We start from the raw sequence: 26,615 nt of genomic DNA, 5'->3' as shown, positions 1-26,615 counted from the left end.
GCCAAGGCCGATTAGTTGCTAAAATATCCTGCCATATATTTATTGTGACGTAGATTGCCATGGTCTAGTAGCCAATCTGTTAGCTGAAATAGCACTACACCGTTTTATACTCGATCTTTCTTGCTATGATGGCCTTCGATAGTTTGATGGATGTGTGCTCGGCCTCATTGACTGCTGAAACAGCCTGCCATAATTTGGCACTCAAATCTGTTTCCTGAATTAGCTTTATATATATTTCATTACTTAGATCTGCTCGTCCAAATATCTTGCCATAGCTTTAGACATCGACCTAGGTATTTTTTCTGGACTTCATAGAAAAGCATATATGTTTTTCCTGTAATATCTAGTAGAAGAACTAATTTGTATGTCTAACAGATGGATAGGACTTGGATAACTTCTGCTCGAAGATTCTCCGCTGCATATATCGAGGGGGTTGAAAACTTCATGAACTTTATCAGAGCTGAGTACGGTGGTCCGAAATCAGATGTGCTCTGCCCGTGTAGCAGTTGTATGAATTCAGTTACAAGACCCCAGTCAACTGTGCAAAATCATCTACACTTGTATGGGATGTCGGTCACATATACTAGGTGGGTTCATCATGGTGAAGCTGTGAACGTCAATGTTATTGACTACGTGGAAGCAGCAGATCACCATCTTGATCTGCCTGATGCTCAGGTGGAAGAGGAGGAGGAGGTGGTGGTGGCGGAGCTAGTGAGTTTGACCAACATTGAAACAATGCTACGAAATGCTTGTTCATTCCGTGAACTTTCACCTGCAGAAGAAAAACGTGGGCCCGCATGTTGGAACAATGCAACGTTGTTGTCACCCCAGGAAATAAGCTATCCGTATTCTCAGCTATGGTCACCTTTCTTCAGGTGAAGACATCTGAGCAGATGACCAACAAATCATTCGATGCGATGTTGGCTGCTTTCCGCGAATCTTTCCCAGATGCGTCTGAGCTGCCACACACCTATAGTAAAATGAAGAATTTCCTTCGTGTAGTTGGAATTGGATATGATATGATCCATGTTTGTAACAATAATTGTGTTTTGTTCCAGAAGGATTATGCCAACTTAAGTGAATGCCCGAAATGCAAATCATCAAGATGGAAAGATGGCGATGATGTGAAGAGGATTCCTCATAATGTTCTGAGACATTTTCCAATTACACCAAGATTGCAGAGGTTGTTTCATGATGCTGAAACAAGAGAGGATGTACAGTGGCATTCTAGGAACCAGGAGTACAGAGATCATAATGTAATGAGCCATCCATCTCATGGTAGTGAGTGGAAAAGCTTCAATGATAAACACAAAGAGTTTGCTGTTGACCCGAGAAACATTAGACTTGGCTTAGCTTCAGATGGATTTAACCCATTTGGCCACCAGAGCGCCACATATAGCATGTGGCCAGTGCTTGTTATCCCTTACAACATACCTCCAAATGTCTGCACCAAAGAATCAAACTACATGATGGCCTTGCTCATCCCAGGTCCAAAAAGTCCTGGAAAGGATTTTGATTTGTTCATGGAGCCTCTTGTGGAGGAACTTCAACAGCTATGGAAGGGTGTTCTCACTCGAGACCTATATAGCAGCCCACCAGCTGATTTCTTTCTGCGTGCTATTATAATTTGGTGCATCCATGATTATCCAACTTTGGGCACTATGTCAAGGCGAACGACACATGGTTACAATGCATGTGTTCGCTGTGACAGGAATCCGCTGTCATATGCAATAGTTAGCAAGATCTGTTACATTGGACACCGCCGTTTCCTTGCCAAGGATAAGCCGCATCCTAGAAAATACCAAAGACATGTGTTCAATGCAAAGCATGAAAACCGTGATGCGCCAAAGAGGCTCACCGCTGATGAGTTGCAAGTGGAATTGGAGAAGGTCAGGCATATTACACCAAGAAACCATCCTGGTAATGGTAGCAGGAAAAGGAAGCGTGGCAGGGTAGAAGAGAGATTATTGTTTACCCGTAGGTCCACTTTGTGGGACTTGGAGTATTGGAAAGATTTGGATCCGCGGCATAATCTTGATGTGATGCACATCGAGAAAAATATATGTGACAGCATTATTGGCACACTTCTTAATATTGAAGGCAAGACGAAAGATACCTTAAAATCTAGGATTGATTTGACACACCTGGGTATCAGAAAGGATTTGCAGGTGCAAGATGAAGGTAAACCACGGGATATGGCACCAGCTGTGTACGTCTTGGACAAGGTAAAAAGAAAAGAATTCTGCGAGGTCCTGTCACGTGTGAGATTCCCACATGGATTTGCTTCCAACCCTGAAAGGAGAGTCAGTGCAGATGGAAACAAGGTACAAGGGTTGAAAACTCATGAATGCCACGTCCTACTTCAATGGGTTTTACCTGTTATCCTTAGAGGATTGGGCCGCCCTGACTTATACAGAGCAGTTGCAGAGTTGGGACAATTCTTCAGGGAACTCTGCAGTAGGAATATCAGGATAGATTCTTTGGAGCGTCTTAGAGACAAGATACCAGCTATCCTATGCGACCTTGAGAAGATATATCCTCCATCCTTCTTTGATGTGATGGTGCATTTGGCTGTTCATCTACCTGATGAGGCACTACTTAGAGGTCCAGTAAAGTATGGCTGGATGTACCCTATTGAAAGGCGGCTAGGCACTTTCAAGGGCTATGTTAGGAATAGAGCTAGACCTGAGGGTTCCATTGCAGAGGCCTACATTGCTAGAGAAGTGTTGACATTCTGCTCAAAATACATTGAAACAGTTGATCAGCTTAGCAAAGAGGTGGGTGAAGACAATCTCGGGCTCAATGTTTTGGATTATTCTGTTTGAGTTACAGGGAAGAGTCGACAAGAGGACAAACCTAAAGATTTGGACAAAATGGTTTGGTATGTGTTGAATAAATGTCCTGAAATACTACCTTATATCAAGTAAGTGCAGTACTGCAGCTTATACATCGTAATCTACTAAACTTGCAGCACATTCTTATATATTTAGATGTTTGACGCGATCACTATGTTGTGCAACATCTACAAAGAGGAGTTACTGCCGCAAAATCCAAGAAACATTGACAAACTGGTTATGGCAGGATTTGCGAAATGGTTCAAGAACCATGTAAGCTTTTGAAGTGCACTGTCAGTTTTTTTAATATATTGAGTACATAAGATGATCAGCTTGTCTATTTTCTAACCATAGGTTAAGAAGATGCGGGAGGATGGGTAGGTAGTTGATGATGCCCTTTACTCACTAGCAATGGGTCCTGATACTCGGGTAAGACATTATGAATCTTGCGTTGTTGGAGATGTGCGCTACAACACCCTTGCACGAGACGAAGGCAGGAAGACACAAAACAATGCCATCATGAGCACGGATACGTATGACAATGAGACAATTGAAATGTATGCTAACATAACAGACATTATTCAGTTGCAGTATATCTCCAGTTTCGAGGATCATTGGTGTGTGGTTCTGTTGTGCTGTCGTTGGTATAACCTGTTTTCCAGGATCCCAAAACCAAGAGCTGATGATTATTTCAAATCCATCAATGTCAAGGCGGCGTACCAGACCAACGAGCCTTTTATTTTGGCAAATCAAGCAACACAGATATTTTTCTTGGAAGACACATTTGCACGTAGCGATGACTGGAGAGTATTGCAAAGGTTTGAGCAGAGGAATTCGTTTAATGAAGTTGCACAACAAGATGATGCTTACACTGCTCCTGATGTACAAGATAACACAGATGTTCCTAATATCTTTGAGAACCATCACATCAATGACGCCAGTGAAAATATTGCCTGTCGTGTTGTGGACATACAAGAGTTGATCAAGAAGAAGCCAATGTTCGAGGACGTTGAGGACGAAGAAGAAGATGACACCGTGGGGAATTACGATTTAGACTGATACACATGGCGAAGATGTTGACGCTGCTGCTGCAGATGATGATTACATTGCTTTTGTCGTATTTGCCTGTCAGAAGACGTTTTTTATCTACTATGTGAAATTGTGTTTGCTATGACAACTGAAACTTGATGAACATGTTGGTTAGTATTTTGTTGTGAGAACATCACTTGTTATGTATGCTGATTTGATTTGGTGATTGTATGACAACTAAAACATGATGACATTGTTGTTTAGTTGTACTCATATTTGGCTGTGAAACTTGAATTTGATGACATAGTTTGCTGTTGGACTGCAATTTGCTCGACGTCTTCGAATGAGAACAAAGCTGACCCGACAGGGCCTCTACTATTTATTTATTTATATGAGCAAAAGGGGATAACCCCTGATTTCCGTTAATAGAAATCATTAGATGTTCACAACACTACGCCCAGCCTGCTACACAGGTTTCATTCATTACTAGTTTCAGCAAAGTGCTCATGTCGTAGCCACTGAATACATCACGAGTGCTACATACACTGCAAATAAAGAGACAATCATCCTACAGAGCACATCGATTTTGCCCATTATCTTCACAAGCTCTTTCATCTCCTCATTGCTGTCAAGGCCATTCAGCAGCTGTTTCTTGGCCATGATCAGAGGAACTGCATATTTAACCTTCTGCTCTGCATCTTCCTCTTCTGTCGTTCCTTCAGTTACTTGTCCAACACCCCAACCTGCTGGTATTGGGATTCCTCGGCTAACCAAATAATCAGCGTAGTTGCATTCCCCCACATCAGCAACTTCCCAGAAATCCAAATCACACGAATCTTCCCTTTTCTGCATGAATCAAATTGATAGATCATCAACCAAACTATTAAAAAAATCAGCAACTGAAAGCAGCAGAACAACACTTAAACATATTATTACCCCATGATTCGGGCATTTGTAGAAGACTCGGCCAGGGTTGCGGATTGTCGTTGAGACGCGGCGGATGACTCTGCGTGATTTGCAGTAGTGGCACCACATCAATGGCGGCGGGTTGCGATGAGCAATCGGCTGTGGTGCTCGTGCCGACAAGGGTGTGATGAGACCCACAGGCGATGGTACGGGTTGCGACTTGGCGCATATCTGGTTGTTGCCTGCTGAAGAGCAGGTGGACAAGCAGTCAGCGGACATGGTTGCTGCGGCCAGAGCTTCTGATGCTAGGCAGAGTAAGTAGATAAGAGGATAAGCGAATGTTGGATATGTCAGTTTCATTACTTGCAGAGTAGCATAGCACCATATATAGTCATAGTCTAGGTTTGGATTCGAACCAGCTACAGGAGCACGTCTTTCTTTTTTCTAAAACTCGGCAACGTCTCATTACTGGTACACTAGCTTGTTCTGTACGCCTTCCCAAGTCTTTGATTTTCTTTCCCTTTTTTGCGAGGAAGGAAGGAGGACAAAATTGAGAGTTCCTGGGACTCGAACCCAAGACCTCTCGGTTGAAAACCAAGGGTGCTAGTCACTTATGTGGCGAACGTTCCCTATGAGGAGGATGGCAAACAAACACATTTTCCTCGCAGTTTTCTTCCTATATATAAAAAAGTATGCTACTTGGTGTCCACTTAGTCAACAAACGATTGTGCCAACCTTGACTGTTGGATTGACATTCAACGTCTATCGCGTTTCTTCATTCTCTTCTTCCTCGAGCCGCCAAAGCCAAACCAGCGCCGGCGGGACCGCCTGCTCCCGCCTCCCACGGTTGGCTGTGATCTGCCCCGGCTCCTGTTCGTTCCCGTCCGAGGCCTCACCATCGTCCTCCGCCTTGGTTCGCTCGACGCGGCGCCACCCTCCGGTGTTGTCAACATGGTCAACAACCGAGAGGAATAAGGAGATGACTGTACATGGTGAGGATGACAGTAGGGACCCAGTAGCGAGCGCAGTAATTTAGTTTTTTCGGGACGGAGAAGGGTATCAACTGGGTTGTGCGGGACCCGTGGCCCGTCTAGCCCAGGCTTTTATTTCATATGTTTAGCACATGACCAACCAAGTTTGTTTTTTTCCTTTCTAAAAATTGCTAGCCAGCTATTTTGTTTTTTGCAGAATAACCAACGTAGGCCTACTTGCTTTTCGCCCGGTTGGGCCGGAAATCTTTCAAGACGAGGAGGGATGCATTTTACCCAGAAAATGGGCTATAAGTAATAAGAAATGGGCTATAAGTAATAATAAATGGGCTGTAAAATGAAAAAATATAGCAAATAGACAATTAGTTCCAAAATACTATTTTCTTTCGAATTTTGATATTTTAAATTTCATTGTTTTTGTGCGGGTAAAATTTCATTGAATTTAAATTAAGGTATATTTAGATTTAAAATTAATTTGAATCTGGCTAGAAATTTCGGGCTGTATGCTGTTTGGGATAGATTTGGAGGCTGACTTGTGGGTCTACTAGGTTGACGTGTACTTTGGCTTTGTCAACTTAGTCCACAAACGATTCTAGCAGCAGTGACCGTTGGATGTGAATCCAACGGCCATGCTACTTCTTCAATATCTGATCTTCTTGCTCCAACCGCCCAAACCAGCTCCGGTGGGACTACCTGCTCCCGCCTCCCGTGGCCGGCTGTGCTGCCGCATAGGCCACACCGCCCCACCCTACTTCATTGCTGGCCAGGCCATTCCTCTACTCACCCACACCTCCTGTTATTTTCCGGCGACGGCAGCCGGACCAGTAAACCCTCATACTCCCCACTGCGTGGGCAACCATTGCCGAGTCTTCCCCGGCTCCATGTCATTCCCTTCCTAGGCCTCGCCGTCGTCCACCGCCATGGTGCTCTCGGCGTGGCCTGGTCAACTTGGTCAACGAACGACATCCATCAGTCGTGGACTGTACGAGCAAAATAATGATTCCTCCACCTGACAGCTGGGACCCACCGGAAGGGCCTCTGTATTTCGCGAAAAAAATGTTCCCCCCGCTGACATGTCGAACCCACCAGCTATATATTCGCACGCAAGGAAGTGCCTCCTTATGACGCACAAAAAATGAATACCCCCTGCTAGCTGGGACCCACCATAGTGGGAGGATGACTTGTGGGCCAACAAAGTTGACGGGGACGGAGGGCTTTGTCAACTTTGTCAATATGAACGATTCTAGCTCCAGTGACCGTACGATGTCCATCCAACGGCCGTAGTGCTTCTTCAACCTCTGGTCTTCTTGCTCCAGCCGCCCAAAGTAGCGCCGATCATGCCGCATGCTCCTGCCTCCCATGGCCGGTTGTGCTGCCGCGGAGGCCTCACCGCCCCCTACTATTCACACCGCTGGCCAGGCCCTGCGGCGACAGCAGCCTCACACCGCAGCTGAACCAGTGAACCCTCGTACTCCTCTCCGCGCGGGCTTCCACTGCCGCGTCTTCCCCAGCTCCGCGTCGTCCCCTTCCTAGGCCTCGCCGTCGTCCACCGCCGTGGTGCTCTCCGCGCGGCGTGGTCAACGTGGTCAAGGAACGACTTCCATCGGAAGAGTACTGTACGTGGATAGGCTGACAGCTGGGTCCACGGCCACAGCCCAGTTTTTTTGTGATTTGCCAAGTAAGTCGCTTTGTCAGGCCTGTTGGGCTGCAAATCTTTCAAGACGAGGAGAGCTTTCATTCGGATGGCCGAGAAAATGGCCCATCAGTAATGAGAAATGGGCTGTACATTTTTAAAACACATCAAACCGGCAATTAGTTTCAAATATCTTTTTTTCATTTCAAGATTTTAAATTACATTAATTTTTATGTGTGGAGAATTCGTTGTATTTTATATTGATATACATTTATTTTTAAAATCAGTTTGAATGTGAGTCAAAATTTCAGGATTAAAAACAGTTCAGACCGCACCGAAATATGCAAAATTTCGTATAATTTTTTAACCGTGGCCACAATTTGAGCTGTAGTGCTAACAAAAAGAACATGGGCCCCAAAAAAACCTTAAGAATTAGCAAATGGGCTGAAAATTATTAGAAATAATGGTAGATGGGTCGTATGCTGTTTTCCACAGATTTGAGGCTTTCCTAAAAAAAAGGTAGACGCACAAGCAGTGACTATTGGATGTCCATCCAACGGCCGTTGTGCTTCTTCAATCTCTGCTCTTCCTGCTCCAGCCGCTCAAACAAGCGCCAGCGGGACTGCCTGCTCCCTCCTCCCCGCGGCCGGCTGTGCTGCCGCGCAGGCCTCACCGCCCCACCGTACTCCCATCGCTGTCCTAGCCATCCCTCTACTCACCCACACCTGCTGTTATTCTCCAGCGACGGCAGACGAACCAGTAAACCCTCGTACATTCATACTCCCCTCCGCATGGGAAACAACTGCCGAGTCTTCCCTGCCTCCGTCTCGTTCCCTTCCTAGGCCTTGCTGTCGTCCACCGCCCTGGTGCTCTCGGCGCGGCCTGGTCAACGTGGTCAACGACCGACATGCATCTGAAGTGGACTGTACGTGGAGAGGCCGACAGCTGGGTCCACGATCGCAGCAAGGAAATGCCTCCTTATTACGTGCAAAATAATGATTCCTCCACCTGACATCAGGGACCCACCGAAAGGGCCTGTGTATTTCGCGAAAAAACGTTACCGCCGCTGACAGCTCGGACCCACCAGCTATATCTTCGCACGCAAGGAAGTGCCTCCTTATTACGCACAAAAAAATGAATACTCCCCCTGTTAGCTGGGACCCAGTACAGTGGCAGGCTGACTTGTGGGCCTACTAAGTTGACGAGGATGGAGGGCTTTGTCAACTTAGTCAATATGCATGATTCTAGCTCCAGTGACCATAGATGTCCATCCAACGGCTGTAGTGCTTCTTCAACCTCTGGTCTTCTTGCTCCAACCGCCCAAACTAGCGCCGGTCGTGCCTCGTGCTCCTGCCACCCGTGGCCGGCTGTGATGCGGCGGAGGCCTCACCGCCCCCACTACTCCCACCGCTGGCCAGGCCATCCCTCTACTCACCCACACACCCTATTACTCTGCGGCGACGGCAGCCTCACACCGCAGCGAACCAGTCCCCTCGTACTCCTCTACCCATGGGCATCCACTGCCGTGTCTTCCCTGGCTCCGCGTCGTCCCCTTCCTAGGCATCGCCGTCGTCCACCGCCCTGGTGCTCTCGGCGCGGCATGGTCAACGTGGTCAAGGAATGGCTTCCATCAGACGTGGACTGTACGTGGAGAGGCTGACAGCTGGGTCCACGGCCGTAGTAAGGAAGTGCCTCCTTATTACGTGAAAAATAATTATTCCTCCACCTGACAACAGGGACCCACCGGACAGGCCACCGTATTTCGCCCCCCTGGCTGCTGGGACCACCCAGCTACATCTTCGCATGCAAGGAAGTGCCTGACAGTCGGGACCCACCTGGTTGAAGCATACGTGGCGTTGTCATTCTGGTCGCGAACGTGTACGTACATATATACTGGTGGATGTAGAGGCGCGCACGTGTCGTAGTAGAGGTGGCCAGGGTGCAAGAAAGAAAATACGGCCACGTATGTGTACAGACGGGCGGGGTCTCGAACGCCTACTCACGCATATGTACGGCAAGGGCTCGTTGACATGGCTGGGTCGGAACGGAGAAACAGCGTCATCGTCGTGTTCATGGGGAGGCAACGGAACTCGTCGTGTTCATGGGGAGGCAACGGAATGCGTCGTGTTCATCGGGAGGCAACGGAATGCGTCGTGTTCATCGGGAGGCAACGGAACGCGTGGGAGCCAACCGGCTGGGTCGGAACGGAATGCATGGTCGTGTTCATAGGGAGGGCTTGGACGGAACAGGCGATGGAAACGAGGCCTGGTGTACCGCAAAACGGAGGAAATGGCCTTGTTTTGACCGGCCATGTTTGAAACGGGATCCTGTTCATCGGGAGGGGTCTGGCGTACCGCAAAACGGAGGAAACGAACCCCCTACGGTCGAAACGGGGGTCCTGTTGATCGGGAAGGGTGTGGTGTACCGCAAAACAGACGAAACGGACTTGTGTTGGAGCGCTACGGTCGAAACGGGGGTCCTGTTCATCGGGAGGGGTGTGGCGTACCGCAAAACGGGACTCCACGGGATACTGTTCATCTCCACCATCGACCCCCTCCAGCCTCCACGAGCTACTGTTCATCCACCGTTGACCTCCTCCAGCCTCCACCTGCGACTGTTCATCCACGGGCTCCTGTTCATCCAGCCTCCACCGCACGCTACTCCACCGGCTACTGTTCAACCAGCCCTCTCCACGGGCTCCTGTTCAACCACCCCTCCACGGGCTACTGTTCATCCTACCCTCCACCGTCTACTGTTCATCCTACCCTCCACGGGGTGGTCCTGTTCATCCAGCCCTCCACGGGGTCCTGTTCATCCAGCCCCAACCGGCTCGATCGATCGGGGTCCTGTTCATCCAGAGGCAACACCACGAGGTCCTGTTCATCCACCCCCACCGGGAACTGTTCATCCACCCCCCCCCCCCCCCCCCCCCGCAACGCTCACTGTTCATCCAGAGGCAGCATCGATCGGCTTCAGTTAGCAGCAGTAGTGAAGGAATCGCTCGATCGGGTTCGGTTAATAGCCATCGATCGATCGTTCAGGTTCAGTAACGCGTAGCCTGCAGTGCAATCACTCGGGTTCAGTTAGAGCCCAACGCCTCACTCGGGTTCAGTTAGAGCCAACGCCTCGCACACACGCGCGTACGTGTATGAGAGAAACATGCATCGCTCGGCCCCCGACCTCCCACCGTAACCGGGAACTCCCCGAAATTTTCCTCGCCCTCGCTTCTACCATGGTTTTTTCTGTCATGGACGGCCCAAAGAATGTCATGCAGCTGCGTCTCCGGCCCGCCCAGGACGAAAAGCCCATTTTCTGTCATGATTTTTTGTCATAGAAGTAGGAGCCCACCACATCTATGATGATACCAGGTTTTGTCACAATTATCATCATAGAAGTGTCATATGTATGACAGAAAAAAAATTCGTTCGGCCCAAAATGTCACGGATGTGTCTTTTTTTTGTACTGCAAGCATCCGCCACCACGTCCTCCTCCTCGGCCGTAGCCCCGATCGCCGCGCTCGGGACGTCAACCGAAGCGTCCTTCGCGAATGGCCCTGAGCTCTTGACAGTCGCTGGTGTTGTGGGTGTTCAGGTTGTGGAAGGCGCAAAACAGGCGGCTGCTCTTGGACGACTCTGATTGGTCTCTGCCACGCTTGGTGTCTAGTTTCGCTGCGAGCACGGCTGCTCCCTTGCGCTTCATGTCCTTGGCCTTGGCTTTCTTCTCCTCTGGATCTGCAGCAGGGAGCTCGAGGAGGGAGAGGCACACCTCCTCAGCTCTAGCGCACTTGGTCGCGATGTTGAACAGCTCCAGGGTCGTGCACAGCTCCTCATGGATAGCAAGCTCTTCCTTCATCTTGACGTCGCGGACGCCATCAGAGAACACAGAGATGATGGCCTCGTCGGTCACCTTGGGGATCTTGATCCGTGCGCTGTTGAAGCGATGAATGTACTTTTGCAGGGTCTCTCCTGGTTGTTGCTTGATGCGGCGCAGGTCGCCCACGACCGGGGGGCGGTCGCGAGTGCCCTGGAAGTTGGTGACGAAGCGGTTGCGCATCTCGTCCCAGGAGGAGATCGAGCCCGGTGGCAGGTTCATGAGCCAGGAGTGGGCGCCCTCCTTGAGAGCCATGGGAAACCAGTTCGTCATGACTTTCCCGTCACCATTGGCCGCTTCGATGCTCAGCTCATAGAGCTGCAAGAACTCCGTGGGGTGGAGGGTGCCATCGTAGCGAGGAGGCAGATCCTGCTTGAACTTGCCCGGCCATGCGACGCTATGCAGCTCGGGGGTGAAAGCGCGGCAGCCGGCTGTGGTCACCAAGGCCCGCCTTGGGGGTGGAGCTTGGTCTTGATGGGGTCCGCGCCCTGGAGCTGCAGGTGGCGCTCGGTCTTGCCGTAGCAGCCGGTCCCGGCGCGGTGGCACAAGGAGCGGTGGAGCGTTTTCTTGCGGTCGAGGGACTTCTTGACAGCTTCTTTCTTCACACGCGGGCGCGGGACAAGGTGGGTCGCATCGTGGGGCCGCACGTCTTGGCACCAGGGCGCCATCTTGGGGCAGAGGCGGTCGAGGCGCTCTGTGAGCTATGTCGCCCGTAGCTGGCGGAGGGCGAGGCGGAGAGAGGGACGGCGCAGGAGAGCCCCCTGCGGCGCGGACAAGCTCGGCGATGCGGTCGAGCCAGTCCTCGTAGAGGTCGTCGACCGGGCGGTAGCGCAGGAGCCTGTGTGCGATGAGGAGCACGGCCCGTGCGTCCATGGGAGGGCGACGTGCATGGGAGGAAGAACCAGTCGGGGTCACCGAGGGGTGCAGCGAGGATGCTTGCTGCTCGTTCCCCGCTGGGCCGGTGGCGGCGTTGGCGGCAGGTGATGGGGAACGACGAGGTGGGCCGCCGACGGGAGCCGTCTGAGTGACGTGGGCGCCGAGGGCAGCCCAGCGCTCGGCATGAGCGCGGCGCGCGTCTGCCATGGAGACGACGAAGCAACGGAGCGTGGAGCGACGGAAGGAAGCTTCGGCGCACCCCTACCTGGCGCGCCAAATGTCAGATCACGGGTTCCGGAAAACACTCAAGGTTCGAACACTGGGGTGTGCGCGAAGGTTTTCTCCCTATCGATCCACGCCCTAGCTCCCTAAGATCTCGCGGACGAACTTGAAGAACTCGCAACACAAAGACACAAGATTTATACTGGTTTGGGCCACCGTTGTGGTGTAATACCATACTCCAGTGTGTGGTGGTGGATTGCCTCTTGGGCTGATGATGAACGGTACAAGGGGAAGAACAGCCTCCTGAGGTTGAGGTGTTCTTGTGCTTGGCGAACTTGTGTGGGTGAGGATCGGAATCAGATCTCCCTCTCTCTATCTTTCTATCTCTCTAGGTCATTCCCGGGGGGTCTCCCTTAATGTGGTGGATAGTTCTACTTATATAGGCCCTGGTCCTCTCCCCAAATATTGAGCGGGAAGGGAGCCAACAACAGCTAATTCGAAAGGGGACAGCTAGTACAAGCTATCCTGACAAAAGGTGGTCTTCGCCTGCAAAAGGCTCTGGTGATGATGTCGTCTTGGGCTCCATGGTGACCTCCGTCTTGCCGTCCTTCTGGTCTTGGTCTCGTTGCACTGATATGGAAACCTTTGCCTGATACCTCAGTACTCCATGCCTGCGCTTGCCCCCTTGGCACCAAAGAGGAAGCAATGACACTGCGCGCTGGCGCCCGCCTAGTCTCGGTCGTCATGGCTCACGTCACGAGGACCTCGCAAGGTTTGACTTACCTTGATCTCTCCGCCCCTCGTGAGCCTGCCTGGCGAGGCCGCTCCTGAGGGGGTCTTGCATCGTCTGCCTTGCGAGGCTTGGCCCCTCGCTAGGGTCTTGAATGTTTTGTCGATGAAGATGGGTCGTATAGACCTGCCAGCCCAGCCACGCCATGGGCCGCAGGCAGGCAAGTCTGGGGACCCCCGTTCCCAGAACGCCGACAGGGTCCTATTGTAAACTAAGGGATATTAAGGCCTCCTTTTAAAAAGAACCGGAACAAAGCATTAACACATAGTGAATACATGGACTCCTCAAACTACTGTCATCATCGGGAGTGGGCCCGGCTATTGTCACTCCATGATTGCCGGATCATAACATGTTGTAGGTGACTATAACTTGCAAGATCGGATCTAGAACATGGATATAATGGTGATAACATAAACGGTTCAGATCTGAAATCATGGTACCCGGGCCCAAAGTGACAAGCATTAAACATGGCAAAGTCATAGCAACATCAATCTAAGAACATAGTGGATACTAGGGATCAAGCCCTAACAAAACTAACTCGATTACATCATGAATCTCATCCAACTCCTCACCGACCAGCGAGCCTACTAAGGAATTACTCACTCCTGGTGGGGAGCATCATGGAATTGGCGATGGAGAAGGGTTGGTGATGACGAAGAACGAAGATCCCCCTCTCCGCAGCCCCAAACGGACTCCAGATCTGCCCTCTCGAGGAAAAACAGGGCTTGGCGGCGGCTCCGTCTCGTGGACCGCAATAATTCTTTCTCCCTAATTTTTTCTCTGAAAATAGGATTGTATAGCGTTGGTTTCAGGGTCTACGGGGCCACCAGGTGGGGACAACCCACCTGGGTGCCAGGAGAGGAGGCGCACCCTGGTGGGTTGTGCCCACCCAGGGGCCCCTCTCCGGTGGATCTTGGCTCCAGAAATTCTCTTTTATTATATAAAAAATCCTCGCAAAGTTTCATTCCATTCCGAGAACTTTTATTTCTGCACAAAAACAACACCGTGGTAATTCTGCTGAAAACAGCGTTGGTCCGGGGTTAGTTTCATTCAAATCATGCAAATTAGAGTCTGAAACAAGAGGAAAAGTGTTAGGAAAATTAGATACGTTGGAGACGTATCAACTCCCCCAAGCTTAAACCTTTGCTTGTCCTCAAGCAATTCAGTTGATAAACTGAAAGTGAAAAAGAAAAAAACTTTTACGAACTCTTTTGCTCTTGTTTGCATAAATATGCTTAAACAGCACCCAGGTTCAGGAAACATTATAACTAACCATGCCGACAATAACTCTTAAAGATTATATTAACTCATATCAATGACATAATCAGCTGTCGAGCAATAATAAGACATCTCAAACGGCAACACGTTGTCAAAACAACCATGATATAATATGACAATAGTGGTATCTCGCTAGCCCTTTCTGAGACCGCAAAACATAAATGTAGAGCACCTCCAAAGTCCAAGCAGCGACTAAACATTGTAATTCATGGTAGAAAAGATCCAGTCATGATGCACCCAACATTAGCTACACACAATGCATAAGTCATGACAACTATGCTCTCAGGTTCTAGCCCTTGTTTTAGAAGGTGATGACACAACATAAAAGTAAATAGATAGTCCCTTCACAGAGGGAAGCAGCGATCTGCAGAGGTGCCAGAGCTCAAGTTTTAAAACAGAGATAAATGATATTTTGAGACATGCACCTTTCTCATTCACTTCACGACTATCAGTTATCAATATCTCCCATGCTAAACAAGCTAGTGGTGGTTCCCAAGAGATAAACAGTAAAGGTTTTGACTCCATTGGGAGTTTTTGTTTGATTATTCGAGCGATTAACTCTTGTTGTATTTTGCAGTTTGGGACTGGGCATCCCTATTACCGCCCTTTTCTCGTGCGATGGCAAGTGAATAAACACTCGACCTGAGAATAACCCGCTTAGCATGGAAGATACCGACCACCTCCTGTCGTTCCATGAACGATCCAGGCACACAAAACGGATATTTTTTAGAAGTTTTTAGAGGTGGCACATGCAAATTTACTTAGGATGGCAGGGTAATACCGCATATAGGTAGATATGGTGGACTTATCTGGAATAACTTTGGGTTTAGGATTTTTTATGTACAAGCAAAATCCCCATTTAGTACAGGCGAAGGCTAGCAATTAGATTGAGAAGCGGCCAGCTAGAGAGCAAAACGATCATGATCATGCATTATGCATAAGTAACATTGGACACTAGCATGAGTAGGATATGAACACCATGAACATAAATGTCATAGAGGCTATGTTGGTTTTGATTCAACTACATGCATGAACATGCGCCAAGTCAAGCCACTTGAACATTCAGAGGAGGATACTATATCATCATACTACATCACAATCATTTTAATGCAATGTTGATATCCAAGATAAATCATTATTCACTACCACCTACTTATGCATGGCATGAGAAACTATAAACTCTAATTGTCACTGCAAACATGTTTAATCATAATGGGCTTAATCATGGATACTAGGTTAAACATATTTACATGAACAGAACAAGTCAAGTTCATACCAGTTTCCCTCAGCCACGGCCAGTTCATCGAATATCGCCATTATTGCCTTTCACTTGCATGACCGAATGATGTGAAAATAATAATAGTGCAAGAGTGCCATGGACTAAGCTGGATTCTGCAAAACATTTTATTCAACAGGAGAAGACAAGGTAAAATGTGCTCTTTATTAGTTCAACAGTTATTCATATGAGAGCCACTCAACATTTTCATCGTGGTCTTCTACCCGGTACAACTTGAATAAAAGGAAAATAAATTCAGAGAAACACACTGAAATATTTTTGGAGTTTTTGGTTTCCTTGAACAAGCAAATAAAAGGGAAAAGCAAAAACGAGAAAACTATTTACATGGGAAAGCTCCCAACAAGCAAAAGAAGAACAAGGAAATCTTTTTGGATTTTCTTTTTAATACTACAGCTAAGCATGCATAGAAAGTAAACTAGCTACAACTAATTTTTTTGGTTTTTCTAAAGTTTTTCAAACACACAAGAAGAAAGCAAGAAAAAATATTTAACATGGATGATACAATGAAAAAGTGTGAACACCGACAAGATGAATAAGTGAACGTCAATGTAATGTTGGTGAGAAACGCGTACTCCCCCAAGCTTAGGCTTTTGGCCTAACTTGGTAGTCGATCAGAAATCTGGATGGTAGTAGGGGTACTGAGGAGCGGGCGTCCACTGATCCCACTGCAGAGGCTCCCCCTCTGCCTCTGCAGCAGCCTGAGCGTTCTGGTAGGCGATGATGTCTGCAGGCATGATCTTATATCCACCCCTGGCAACAGAATCAAACAAGGCAGGGGTAGGCAATGGAATAATATCACGGGTTTCAACACAAAAGACCAAGTTATAAGGAATAAGAATGTCAGGATAATCCTGTGCAAGAAAATGATGGCGTTCCATGGCTGCACGGTCTAGATAAACCTTGGTCAGAGGGTAATCATGAGGGTGTATCCCAACATTAAAGTGGGCCACCAAGAGAGTAGCATAAATTCCGCCATGGATTTTACCCTGAGATTTATAAAGATGGAGGCGACGAGCCACAATAGCTCCCATGCTATAAGTGTTGTCGCCCTCTAATGCACGACGCAAAACAGCAAGGTCTGGTGAGCTGAGCGCTCCCACCTTCTCCCTAGCAAGCAAGCATTTTGCAATGAAAAGTGCAAAGTAGTGAACAGCAGGAAAATGCAAGCTAGCAGCGGTGGTAGCTGACACCCCTCTCTCATCTCCCACTGTCGAAGTACGATAAAAGGCCTCAAACCCAGCCGTTCTAGGCTCGGCCAAGCTCCCATCAGAAGGGATCATGCATATGTCACAAAATTCAGTAAGTGGTGTCTGACGGTTTTCAGCATATAAATCAAAGCTAACTTTAGGAGGATTATTCCTAGGCAGGAAAGTAAAGCTCTAAACAAAAGTGTTTGTGAGGATTTGGTGTTGTTCACACTCATCTGCGATGAAGTCGGTGAGGCCGGCATTAGCAGCATATTGCATGAACTCCTAAAGGATTCCAGCCTCTTCCAGGAATGGGGTGTGCAGCCATTCACACAGCCGTACCTCCACCAACTTCTGAGGATGGAGATCACTATCAGATGACTCCCCAATAACACCCTTGGAGTTCGTCTTGGAGCCAAACTTCCTAAAGATATTCATGATTTTCCTATGAACAAAATTCTGAAATTTATTAGCCCACAAAAATTTCTCAACAAAACTTCACAAAAATGATACCAACTATTCATAGGGATACATAGAGGCCATAGCAAGCATTCAAACCACTTATAACACTAAGAATTCAACATGAAAGCTCATCTACAGCAACACCAAGAATAGCTAATTATTCAAAATATAAACCACTAAAACAAAAACTAATTGGACAAACGGTGGAGTCACATACCAATCAACAATCCCCCGAAACAGTTTCGGAAATGGAGCTTCGAGCAAAGAGATCGAAATCCGCGGGCTTGAGGGCAAGAACACGGAGAGAGAGAGCAATGGAGATTTTCTTCTGGAGGTAGGTCATGATGTGGTATGAAGAGATAAGTGACGGGGCCCATGTGGGGACCACAACCCACCAGGGCGCGCCTAGGGGTCCTGGCGCGCCCAGGTGGGTTGTGCCCACCTGGTGCACCTCCCGCTGATGTTATTTGCACCAAAAATTCTTAAATATTCAGAAACAATCGTATTAAGTTTTCAGGGCATTCTGAGAACTTTTATTTTTGGGTCATTCTTTTATTGCACAGAAAAATCACAAAGCAGACAAACATGGCATTTCATTTTATTTAACTAATAAAAACAGAAAACAAAAAGTAGGGACAGAAAGTAGTGCTTACTAAATTCATCAACTTCATAACGTTCAAAATGATCCATTAATAAGGTTGATCAAGTCTTATTAACAACCACTTTTGATTTTCATGAAACCGAAGAACTTTCGTAAATCACGAAGTTACCTCAATGGGGATATGAATGTCCCCAACAATAAGCATTTCATATTTCTTTTTAACAGTAGGGAGAGGTATTTGAAAACTTCCAATAGTGATTGTCGGAGATTTTTCAATAACATTAATACCATTCACTTGGAATAGTTTCTTCGGAAAGTGCACCGTATGCTCATTACCATTGACATGAAAAGTGACCTTACTTTTATTGCAAACAATAACAGGCCCTGCAGTATTCAAGAAGGGTCTACCAAGGATAATCGACATGTTGTCGTCCTCGGGCATCTCAAGTATAACAAAGTAAGTCAAAATAGTAACATTAGCAACAACAACGGGCACATCCTCACAGATACCGATAGGTATGGTAGTTGATTTGTCAGCCATTTGCAAAGATATTTCAGTAGGTGTGAGTTTATTCAAATAAAGCATTTTATATAAAGAGAAAGGCATAACACTAACACCAGCACCTAAATCACACAAAGCAGTTTTCACATAATTCTTTTAGATGGAGCAAGGTATAGTTGGTATTCCTTGATCTCCAAGCTTTTTAGGTACTCCATCTTTAAAAGTATAATTAGCAATCATAGTGTAGGTTTCAGCTTCCGGTATTTTTCTCTTATTTGTGATGATGTCTTTCATATACTTTGCATAAGGAGGCATTTTCAAGATATCAGTCAAGCGAGTACGCAAAAAAGACTGGCCTCGGCATTTTAGCAAAGCGTTAAAATTCTTCATCATCATTCCTTTTTGTTGACTTAGGTGGAAAAGGCATAGGTTTTTGAACCCAGGGTTCTATTTCTTTACTGTGTTTTCTAGCAATGAAGTCGCTTTTGCCATATCTTTTATTCTTAGGTTGTGGGTTATCAAGATCAACATGTGGTTCTCTCAACATCATTGTATGGTTCTTTATTATTTGGTTGAGTGTCTTCATGAACATCAGCATTGTATTTTTCATTATCACTAGGAGAGTGTTCATTACCAGACTGAGTTTCAGCATCTGAGATAGAAGTTTCATTATCATTATCAGGAGGTTTTTCTATTTCAGGTTCACTAGGAGAATGCAAAGTCCTATCATTTTTCTTTTTCTTTTTCTTTCTAGAAGAACTAGGTGCACTAGTGTTGGCTCTTTGTGAATCTTGTTCAATTATTTTTGGGTGTCCCTCGGGATAAAGTGGTTCCTGAGTCATTTTACCTCCTCTAGTTGCCACTCTAACAGCAAAGTCATGCATATTATTATTCATTTCATCAAGCAATTCTCTTTGAGATTTAGCAACTTGTTCTAACTGGGTTTGAACCATAGAAGCATGCTTTCCAACACCTCTAACATCATTTGATATTCTGAATAACAAGTCACTCAAACGAGCAATCATATCAGAGTTGTATTTCAATTGTTTCATAATATTTGCATTGAAGTGATCTTGTTTTCTAATATAATTTTCAAACTCATAAAGGCATTTACTAGGATGCATATTGTGAGGATTGTCATTATCAATGAACTTCATAAGAGAATTTACCTCTACCACCTTAGGCAGTGGTGGTGTATTAAGCCCATGTATTTCTTCAATAGGAGGTAAATTTTTGACATCCTCAGCTTTAATACTACCTTTTTCCTTCATGGATTTCTTTGCCTCTTGCATATCTTCAGGACTGAGGTATAATATACCCCTCTTCTTCGGAGTGGGTTTAGGCGGTGATTCAGGAAGAGTCCAATCATCATAATTTTTCAATATGTTATTCAATAATTCTTCGGCTTGTCCAACAGTTCGTTCCCTGAAAACACAACCAGCACAACTATCTAGGAAGTCTCTAGAAGCATCGATTACTCCATTATAGAAGATATCAAGTATTTCATTTTTCTTAAGTGGATGATCAGGCAAAGAATTAAGTAATTGGCAAAGCCTCCCCCAAGCTTGTGGGAGACTCTCTTCTTTAGTTTGCACAAAGTTAAATATTTCCTGTAAGGAAGCTTGTTTCTTATCAGCAGGAAAATATTTTTCAGAGAAGTAATAAATCATATCATGGGGACTATGCACACAACCAGAAGCAAGAGTATTGTACTAAGCTTTAGCATCACCCTTTAATGAGAACGGAAATAATTTGAGAATAAAGTAATAGCGAGTTTTCTCATCATGAGTAAAAAGGGTGGATATGTCATTCAACTTAGTAAGATGCGCCACAACAGTTTCAGTTTCATAACCATGGAAAGGATCAGATTCAACCAAAGTAATTAACTCTAGGTCAACAGAGAATTCATAATCCTTATCATCAATAAAGATAGGTGAAGTAGCAAACTTAGGATCACATTTCATTCTAGCATTCAGAGATTTTTCTTTATACTTGCATAATAATTTCTCTAGATCATCTCTATCTCTGCAAGCAAGAATATCTCTAGTTGTTTCTTCACTCATAACATAACCTTCTGGTACCTTATGCAATTCATATCTAGGAAGGCTAGTTCTAGCAGGAGTTTCAGGAGATTCAGTTCCAAGCTCATCATCAGATTCAACAACATCATGTTGTATAACTCTAGCAATTTGTTTATCAAGAAATTCACCAAGTGGCACATCATCATTAAGCAAGGTACTAGCATCATCATAAGCATTATCCATAGCAGAAGTAGCATCATCAATAACTTGCGACATATCAGAATTCATAGCATGTGGTGGTGTTGCAAGTTTACTTATAACAGAAGGTGAATCTAAAGCAGAACTGGATGGCAGTTCCTTACCTCCCCTCGTCTTAGAGGGACATATCTTAGTCTTAGCATCCTTCATATTCTTCATAGTGATAATATGATAATAATCCCAAGTGACTCAACAAATATAGCTATGCTCCCCGGCAACGACGCCAAAAAAAGGTCTTGATAACCCACAAGTATAGGAGATCGCAACAGTTTTCGAGGGTAGAGTATTCAACCCAAATTTATAGATTCGACACAAGGGGAGCCAAAGAATATTTGAAGGTATTAGCAGCTGAGTTGTCAATTTAACCACACCTAGAGATTAATTGTCTACAACAAAGTGATCAGTGGCAAAGTAGTATGATAGTTTTGATAATAGTAGCAGCAGTAACAGTAACGATAACAGTGATAGCAGTAATTTTGTAGCAAGTGTAACAGTGATGACAGCTGTAGTAACTTAGCAAAAGCAATATAGGATAAATTCGTAGGCATTGGATTGGTGACTTGTTGGATCATATTCATCATGAGACAGTTATAACTAGGGCGATACGGCACTAGCTCTAGTTCATCGATATAATGTAGGCATGTATTCCGTAAATAGTCATACGTGCTTATGGAAAGAACTTGCATGACATCTTTTGTCTTACCCTCCTGTCGCAGCGGGGTCCTATTGGAAACTAAGGGATATTAAGGCCTCCTTTTAATAGAGAACCGGAACAAAGCAATAACACATAGTGAATACATGAACTCCTCAAACCATGGTCATCACCGGGAGTGGGCCCGGCTATTGTCACTCCAGAGTTGCCGGATCATAACACGTAGTAGGTGACTATAACTTGCAAGATCGAATCTAGAAAATGGATATAATGGTGATAACATAAACGGTTCAGATCTGAAATCATGGCACCCAGGCCCAAAGTGACAAGCATTAAGCATGGTGAAATCATAGCAACATCAATCTAAGAACATAGTGGATACTAGGGATCAGGCCCTAACAAAACTAACTCGATTACATGATGAATCTCATCCAACTCCTCACCGACCAGCGAGCCTACGAAGGAATTACTCACTCCGGTGGGGAGCATCATGGAATTGGCAATGGAGAAGGGTTGGTGATGACGAAGAACGAAGATCCTTCTCCGAAGCCCCAAACGAACTCCAGATATGCCCTCCCGAGGAAGAACAGGGCTTGGCGGCAGCTCCGTCTCGTGGATCACAATAATTCTTTCTCTCTGATTTTTTTCTCCAAAAATAGGATTTTATAGCGTCGGTTTCAGGGTCTGCGGGTCCACCAGGTGGGGACAACCTATCTGGGCGCGCCAAGAGAGGGGGCGTGCCCTGGTGGGTTGTGCCCACCCAGGGGCCCCTCTCAAGTGGATCATGGCTCCAGAAATTCTCTTTTATTATATAAAGACTCCTCGCAAAGTTTCGCTCCATTCCGAGAACTTTTATTTCTGCACAAAAACAACACCATGGTAGTTCTGCTAAAAACAGCATCAGTCTAAGGTTAGTTTCATTCAAATCATGCAAATTAGAGTCCAAAACAAGAGGTAAAGTAGATACATTGGAGACGTATCACGCTCCCACTCGAGATACTCCTCGGGTTCTTGAGTCCCATAGAAAGGTATCTTGTGGTCGGTGTCGAGGTTGTAGTAGCTCGTGGAAGTCGCGGACTTGAGCTTGGGGAGCTTCTCTTGAATAGTCTTGAGGTGCTTGTTGGCGAAGATGACGTATGTCCATAGGCGAAGATGCCTTGAAGTCGCTTGGCGAAGATGCCATAGGAGATGGTGAAGTCGTTGAGTGGTTGTTGGTGTTGAGCTCTTGACCTTCACGTTCTTGTCGGTGGTGGTGTCGATGCCGATGTGATCTTGCCGGAGATGGTAGCTCGGAAGCATGTGCTCTTGAGTGTCTTCTTGAAGATGAGGAAGATCGCTTGTAGGACTTGACGAGGGCTTTAATCTCTTCCATTTGAGCATCCATCTTGGCGTTCAAGTTGTTCATGGCATCAAACTTGTCATTGTTGTTGTAGACCGAAGGTGGTGTGCTTTGCCTATCCATCACAAGACTCGAGCAAAGGTGAGTAGGAAATGAGATAAACAATACCAAGTTACATTTTCCCAAAGTTGAGGATGTATCTCGTTTCACTCAATGTGAAATGAAAGAATAGTGGAATTGGTACCGGACTAGTTCACTTACACCTATCAAGTAAAACTTATGGAGTGGCTCGGTGAGGATAGTGGCACAAAAGTTTGATGAAAAATGTTAGCAAGAGTCAATAATGTTGAAAGAGATTCACAAATTCGCAAGTGAAACAAGAAAATGAATAGCAATGAATGGAACAAGGAAACACACACACGGATAGATAAGTGGGGTCGTGCAACCAAGGAATGTGCACAAAATGTGGAATCCACGGAAAACGCTCGTGTTGCACAACTCAAGAGAGACGCTAGCACAATTTCTCAATAGGCAGATACGACACTTGTGCACAACCTATAAGATGCAAAGATATATCAACTTTCTATCCCAAGTATGCACGATTTCTTAATAGGCGGATACGACACTACTGCAGGATGCTGCTAATGCGACACTAGGATCAGAGACCCTTTGAGAAACTGTGTGCGATGCAATAATCGCAAACGGTGGTGTATTAAAACCGTCAAAAAAGGTGCAAAACGTTTGCGATGGAGGATGCATCGAACATGGTTCAGATTTTAGTTCCGTGTGTGATGAAGGGCATACGGTTCAGTTCAATTAACTATTTGCGATGAGGAGGAACAAAAGAAACGGGCAGCCAGATGAAGGCGTGTGCGATACACAACATACATTTCACTCAGATGAACTGTTTGTGATTAGGCAAAACAAAAGAAATGGGCAACCAGATGAAGGTGTGTGCGATATACAGCATATGGTTCACTCGGATGAACTGTTTCTGATTAGGCAACACAAAAGAAACGGTCAACCAGATCAAGGTGTATGCGATATACGGCATGCGGTTCACTCGGATGAACTGGTTGCGTTGACACAAGAGAACAAAAATCGTTCAACTTAACAAGACGTGTGTGTTGTGCGATGGGATTGCATACATGACAACAACATACACACACACACACTTATAAGGACATGCTTTCATAACCAAATTAAACATCCACTTAAATAGGTGGTGTGATGGCCTGGCTTATTAGGGATGATAGACTACTCATATCAATAAGGAATTCCTTCTTCTCCGGGAGCCAATTCGGACAGAACTCCAAAGCTAAGCGTGCTTAGCTTGGAGTAGTTTTAGGATGGGTGACCGACCGAGAAGTTGCTCCCGGGTGCACACGAGTGAGGACAAAGTGCGTAGAAAAAACTAGTATTGATCTGTGGGGCCAGTCTAGATCCCGCCAGGAGTAACGACCACCGGCAGGTGTGTCCGGGGCGTTACAAGTTGGTATCAGAGCCGACCCTCACGGTTACACGGATGTTTGCGGACAGGTGCGCGGTCATGTTGTTCATGACGTTTGTGACCCGTCGTGGCACACGACATGGTACATGTACCGGACTGGAAGCACAGACGTATGTGCCAAGAAGGAACGTTCCTGTGGCCCGACGAGGACGTCGGTTCCTCTAAGTGGGGGTGTATGTTATGGCCTGGCTTATTAGGGATGATAGACTACTCATATCAATAAGGAATTCCTTCTTTTCCGGGAGCCCATTCGGACAGAACTCCAAAGTTATGCGTGCCCAGCTTGGAGTAGTTTCAGGTTGGGTGACCAACCGGGAAGTTGCTCCCGGGTGCGCACGAGTGAGCACAAAGTGCACAGAAAAGACTAGTATTGATCTGTGGGGCCAGTCTAGATCCCGCCAGGAGTAACGACCACCAGCAGGTGTGTCCGGGGCGTTACAGGTGGCTACTACAACCATGGAATTTGCACACACCAAAGTAAACTATTACATGCATAATTACATAGGTGGCTACTACACACATGAAATTTCCACACACCAACAATAAAGTAAACTATATGTTACATGCATGATTAACTAGCATAAACGATCATCTGATCATCATCTACTTCTTGTAACGCTTGCTCTGCTTGTGGCTCGATCCGGGCTCGTCGATTTTGGTAACGAGGCACTTCCTCATGTCAACGATCCGCCTGCGCATCTCGTAGCATGTGTACACACTCCTGTCCGCGAACATGAGGTGAGGTTCATCCAGTTAACACATCCAGGCCCCGTGCCAGGATACGGGACTTCTTCTCTGGGCATCCTGCTTCATCTTTTCATAGTAGGGGTCAATGATGGCCGAGGCGAGTTCGACCAGGGAGTCCTTCTTTGTGCTACCCCAGACCCTGTAGTGGTCACGGATTTCGACAAGGTTCTTGCAGGCCAAGCCAGTAACACAAAGCGCGTTTACATCGTCAGTGGTTTCCACCGTGGCGAACTTGTAGTCGGGGCTGTTGACAAACCTGTTGAAACGGTCGCAAGGCTCTGTGGCCATGCAGTAGTGGTAGATGAGGACATGATGGCCCATCCACAACTAGGCGATGGCAACCTTCTGATCTATGCCGGGACGACCGGTGGTGTACTGGAGGTCGATGCCGACCACCTTTTACTTGTCTCGAGCAAGCAACTGCTCAACGTTGTTGATGTAGTCGTCCACCATGGTCGGATCGATGTTGTACACCACCGAGAGATCCGTCTCCCTCATGTGGGTCCCCACTCTATGCTCGCCGAACTCCATTGGAGCGCCGCTAGACATCCCCTCTCTATGTGTCGTCGTGGGTGTGCTTGTTGTGTTGTGGGGCGCGATCGAAAGGTTGAAGAGACTAAAGTTATAATGGACGCAGGAATTAAAGGGGAAGCCGGATGGCCAGGATTATCGGCAGGCCCTGATGGCAGTTCTAATTTGCAACATGTAACTCCATCGTGCGGATGTAAATGCATCACGTGGCAACATGCGCGGCGCAACTGCGTGCATACGGGGGCCCCAACGTGATCGTGCGCACGCCCAACCGCTCACAGAGCGCGCGCGGAGGGACGCAAGCAGAGCGCTCCACTGTCGCCTCAACGACGATCAACCATCTCTATCTCTACTCTTATAAAAGACCAAGTTGGTGATGATGGTGTGCCTGCCATCATGTAATACAGACCGGCCGATCTATATCTGACGGTTAGAAAGCAAACTATGACAATTTTGCAAAAAGATACCTGCACCTCACTCCACACTTGCAGATAAGGACTTCTCTCGTTCATCCTTTTCTCTCACAAGATAAACTACTCATACAAATGTATCTTGATGTTTCGTGCAACGCACGGGCATCTTGCTAGCATATATATGCATATAGCAGTTGAACGCGCAAGGAAAAGTTATCCACAAGCCGAGCACGCCGACAGACACGAGCAAAGCGTGCCAACGGAAGCGCCGCGGTGCCTAACAGCAAGCACAGCACGCCGAGGGACGCGAGTAGAGGACGGCACGGTGATACGTGGCAAATAAGATGAACTGTGTGAGCGGTGTCGAAGAAATCAAGCATGAATCATATTAGAGTTGCGTGTGCGATACGTGGCATACAGTTGATCCATCCAAGCTTTTTGTGATGGAATAAGCCGTGTGTGTTGCGAGCAAACGCTTGCTGGTATATAACCTTAAATTTAACCAAAACAGTGTTAATGCATGTTACAAAAATTGTATAGCTGGAAACTATGTTCAAATACGACTCCAACGATATAATCTTTGGTGACATGCATTCGTATTTTATTAGTTAAATCCTACTTATAGACCAGTTTGGGGGTATAGTAGGTAATTAAATCGCAAACGTTTT

The sequence above is a fragment of the Triticum urartu genome, chromosome 1 (assembly GCF_003073215.2).
Source record: "Triticum urartu cultivar G1812 chromosome 1, Tu2.1, whole genome shotgun sequence".
Taxonomy (NCBI): Eukaryota; Viridiplantae; Streptophyta; class Magnoliopsida; order Poales; family Poaceae; genus Triticum; species Triticum urartu.
The sequence above is the reverse complement of the archived record's forward strand: the minus strand, read 5'-3'. Positions refer to the sequence as shown.